Raw genomic sequence first — 5,000 nt, 5'->3', positions numbered from 1 at the left:
TGCGTCATTGGGGGTGCATCTTGTAACCTGTGCCGGGCAGCCAGGGATGCTGGATGGCGGAGCGGCCTGCAAGCCGAGCGCCTTTCTTCGGAAGCGGGCTTGATCGGCCAGCCGGCGGGTGGAAAACTTCGGTCGGCCAGTTCTGGCTGTCTGATGCGGCCGGGGCCGAAATGCGGATCTCTCCGCCGTCCCGTGTCGGACCGCTGTCGGCCATACCTCGTTGGAAAGCGGCGGCGGCGCCGCAGGCGGCGGTGTCAGCCCGCTCCCGCATGGACGAGGCACGGCGTCGCTAGGCCGCTTGGCCCGCCGGGCAACCGGCATCCGCTGCAGTCTTTGGGCAGTAACATGACGACGCAACGTGGCAACTGGCGCGGGTAAAGAGCGTCCGCTGCGGCCGGACGGGTCGCACCGGAGGCCAGCGACGGCGTGCGGCCGGCTCTTTGGCCGGCGGAGGTGCAGCCGTTGGCTGGAGACCGCTTTCCGACGGCTATCTCCGCTGGTGGGCCAGCTGTGCTCGTCGGGTGCGCGGCGCGGGGAAGAGGAAGGCAAGCGGCATCGAACGCTACCACATTCCTGCGGGCCGACCCGAAGCCGAGCGCGCTGGAAGTCCGCGAAATGCAACCGGAGAAGAAAGTCTGAATGTGGCAACTGATGAACTGAAAATTGTCGGCGGCAAATGGTTAACCAAATGGGTTGAAGGTGGCAAACCATTAACCGAAAACTCTGGCAAATGGTTAACCGGCGTGTTAAGATGGTATCTTTAATAAAAGACGGAAATGACGAAGCCAACATAGCCAAACGAAGGCGGGGACGTTAGTGTGGCAGAAGGGCATGTCTTTAAGCCGTCGGGCGAATGTCCCTGCCAGTTGGAATCTTTTCGGGAAAAAGGGTGAAAAAATCGGAAAGGCCTAGCCGTCCGCCGTGGGGTGCGTTCGCTCGGGCTCGGCCAGCCGCGTCGATGGGTGCCGGAACGGTGCGGCTGCGCTCCGGGAGTGCGGAGATACGGCCTGTCAAGTTTCGTCCCGGAAGTCTGGATGGAGCTAAATCCGAAGCCGTTTGCGGGAAATTAGTTCCAGGGCTCGGCGACCGAAGTCAAATCCGTCCCGCCAACTTGACACTTGTCATTTCTGTCCTTGGGGGTTGGCGGGGTACCTGCACAGAGGTAGGAGGTGGCTGATCGAGAATTGGTGAGTTTTCCAAAGTCACGTCTCGAGCCTCCAGGTCTGCAGAGACCGACCAGGGCTGCCGCCCAACCGACTATTCACCCTTTTTGGGCGGGAATTTTTTCCATTTTTGTCCATTTTTCGGGTTTTTGGTCGGGCTTCAAAAACGGCAGCCCGAGGCCTGGCAGAGGCCGGGGCATGTCCCGGTCGCGCCAGGCGGCTCGCGCGACCCGATTAGGCCCCGAAAGGAGTCGGGAAATCGGCAGACCTGCCCGATCAGCCCGGGGGAGGCGGGGGGCAGGTCGGTTCGGCTCAAATCATTAACCAAAGCCGAGACTTGGTCTCGCTGGCGCAACCGAAGTGCCAGGCTGGATAACTCATTAACCAGAAGGCGGCTGGAGGCAGGCAGGGCTGATGGCTGAGGCCGGGTGGAGGCCACCCGCGGCCGGGAAAGTCAAAAGTCCCGTTGTGTGGAAGTCTATGAGGTCAGATTCGGCCGCCTTACCGGGCCTGCGGTTGATGGTTTCCCGCTTGGGCAAGCGAGTCGGCCCGGCAAAGTGGCCACTTGCATTTTCTGGCAAGTGTCTGCGAACAACGTTAATGAGTTGAACCTCGGCAATTGTCGGAAGTCCCGATGAAGAAATGAAAATGCCCCTTTTGCGGGGATTTGGATGCTCATGGCCGGCAGCAGGTGGCCCGACGCCCCGCCAACTTGACACTTGTCATTTCTGTCCTTGGGGGTTGGCGGGGTATCTGCACAGAGGTAGGAGGTGGCAGAATCGAGACTTGGTGAGTTTTCCAAACAAACGTCTCGAGCCTCCAGGTCTGCAGAGACCGACCAGGGCTGCCGCCCAACCGACTATTCACCCTTTTTGGGCGGGAATTTATTCCCTTTTTGCCCATTTTTCGGGTTTTTGGTCGGGCTTCAAAAGCGGCTGCCCGAGGCCTGGCAGAGGCCGGGGCATGGGCCCCGATCGCGCCAGGCGGCACGCGCGACCCGATTAGGCCCCGAAAGGAGTCGGGAAATCGGCAGACCTGCCCGACTTCAGCCCGCGGGGGCGGGGGGCAGGTCGGTTCGGCTCAAATCATTAACCAAAGCCGAGACTTGGTCTCGCTGGCGCAACCGAAGTGCCAGGCTAGATAACTCATTAACCAGAAGGCGGCTGGAGGCAGGCAGGGCTGATGGCTGAGGCCGGGTGGAGGCCACCCGCGGCCGGGAAAGTCAAAAGTCCCGTTGTGTGGAAGTCTATGAGGTCAGATTCGGCCGCCTTACCGGGCCTTCGGTTGATGGTTTCCCGCTTGGGCAAGCGAGTCGGCCCGGCAAAGTGGCCACTTGCATTTTCTGGCAAGTGTCTGCGAACAACGTTAATGAGTTGAACCTTGGAAATTGCCGGAAGTCCCGATGAAGAAATGAAAATGCCCCTTTTGCGGGGATTTGGATGCTCATGGCCGGCAGCAGGTGGCCCGACGCCCCGCCAACTTGACACTTGTCATTTCTGTCCTTGGGGGTTGGCGGGGTATCTGCACAGAGGTAGGAGGTGGCAGAATCGAGACTTGGTGAGTTTTCCAAACAAACGTCTCGAGCCTCCAGGTCTGCAGAGACCGACCAGGGCTGCCGCCCAACCACTATTCACCCTTTTTGGGCGGGAATTTATTCCCTTTTTGCCCATTTTTCGGGTTTTTGGTCGGGCTTCAAAAGCGGCTGCCCGAGGCCTGGCAGAGGCCGGGGCATGGGCCCCGATCGCGCCAGGCGGCTCGCGCGACCCGATTAGGCCCCGAAAGGAGTCGGGAAATCGGCAGACCTTGCCGAGTTCAGCCCGCGGTGGCGGGGGGCAGGTCGGTTCGGCTCAAATCATTAACCAAAGCCGAGACTTGGTCTCGCTGGCGCAACCGAAGTGCCAGGCTGGATAACTCATTAACCAGAAGGCGGCTGGAGGCAGGCAGGGCTGATGGCTGAGGCCGGGTGGAGGCCACCCGCGGCCGGGAAAGTCAAAAGTCCCGTTGTGTGGAAGTCTATGAGGTCAGATTCGGCCGCCTTACCGGGCCTTCGGTTGATGGTTTCCCGCTTGGGCAAGCGAGTCGGCCCGGCAAAGTGGCCACTTGCATTTTCTGGCAAGTGTCTGCGAACAACGTTAATGAGTTGAACCTTGGAAATTGCCGGAAGTCCCGATGAAGAAATGAAAATGCCCCTTTTGCGGGGATTTGGATGCTCATGGCCGGCAGCAGGTGGCCCGACGCCCCGCCAACTTGACACTTGTCATTTCTGTCCTTGGGGGTTGGCGGGGTATCTGCACAGAGGTAGGAGGTGGCAGAATCGAGACTTGGTGAGTTTTCCAAACAAACGTCTCGAGCCTCCAGGTCTGCAGAGACCGACCAGGGCTGCCGCCCAACCGACTATTCACCCTTTTTGGGCGGGAATTTATTCCCTTTTTGCCCATTTTTCGGGTTTTTGGTCGGGCTTCAAAAGCGGCTGCCCGAGGCCTGGCAGAGGCCGGGGCATGGTCCCCGATCGCGCCAGGCGGCTCGCGCGACCCGATTAGGCCCCGAAAGGAGTCGGGAAATCGGCAGACCTGCCCGAGTTCAGCCCGGGGGGGGCGGGGGGCAGGTCGGTTCGGCTCAAATCATTAACCAAAGCCGAGACTTGGTCTCGCTGGCGCAACCGAAGTGCCAGGCTGGATAACTCATTAACCAGAAGGCGGCTGGAGGCAGGCAGGGCTGATGGCTGAGGCCGGGTGGAGGCCACCCGCGGCCGGGAAAGTCAAAAGTCCCGTTGTGTGGAAGTCTATGAGGTCAGATTCGGCCGCCTTACCGGGCCTTCGGTTGATGGTTTCCCGCTTGGGCAAGCGAGTCGGCCCGGCAAAGTGGCCACTTGCATTTTCTGGCAAGTGTCTGCGAACAACGTTAATGAGTTGAACCTCGGAAATTGCCGGAAGTCCCGATGAAGAAATGAAAATGCCCCTTTTGCGGGGATTTGGATGCTCATGGCCGGCAGCAGGTGGCCCGACGCCCCGCCAACTTGACACTTGTCATTTCTGTCCTTGGGGGTTGGCGGGGTATCTGCACAGAGGTAGGAGGTGGCAGAATCGAGACTTGGTGAGTTTTCCAAACAAACGTCTCGAGCCTCCAGGTCTGCAGAGACCGACCAGGGCTGCCGCCCAACCGACTATTCACCCTTTTTGGGCGGGAATTTATTCCCTTTTTGCCCATTTTTCGGGTTTTTGGTCGGGCTTCAAAAGCGGCTGCCCGAGGCCTGGCAGAGGCCGGGGCATGGGCCCCGATCGCGCCAGGCGGCTCGCGCGACCCGATTAGGCCCCGAAAGGAGTCGGGAAATCGGCAGACCTGCCCGAGTTCAGCCCGCGGTGGCGGGGGGCAGGTCGGTTCGGCTCAAATCATTAACCAAAGCCGAGACTTGGTCTCGCTGGCGCAACCGAAGTGCCAGGCTGGATAACTCATTAACCAGAAGGCGGCTGGAGGCAGGCAGGGCTGATGGCTGAGGCCGGGTGGAGGCCACCCGCGGCCGGGAAAGTCAAAAGTCCCGTTGTGTGGAAGTCTATGAGGTCAGATTCGGCCGCCTTACCGGGCCTGCGGTTGATGGTTTCCCGCTTGGGCAAGCGAGTCGGCCCGGCAAAGTGGCCACTTGCATTTTCTGGCAAGTGTCTGCGAACAACGTTAATGAGTTGAACCTTGGAAATTGCCGGAAGTCCCGATGAAGAAATGAAAATGCCCCTTCTGCGGGGATTTGGATGCTCATGGCCGGCAGCAGGTGGCCCGACGCCCCGCCAACTTGACACTTGTCATTTCTGTCCTTGGGGGTTGGCGGGGTGCCCGGAGATTTTC

The sequence above is a fragment of the Pristiophorus japonicus genome, unplaced genomic scaffold (assembly GCF_044704955.1).
Source record: "Pristiophorus japonicus isolate sPriJap1 unplaced genomic scaffold, sPriJap1.hap1 HAP1_SCAFFOLD_1586, whole genome shotgun sequence".
In the NCBI taxonomy this organism is placed as follows: Eukaryota; Metazoa; Chordata; class Chondrichthyes; family Pristiophoridae; genus Pristiophorus; species Pristiophorus japonicus.
This window is presented reverse-complemented; position numbering follows the sequence as displayed.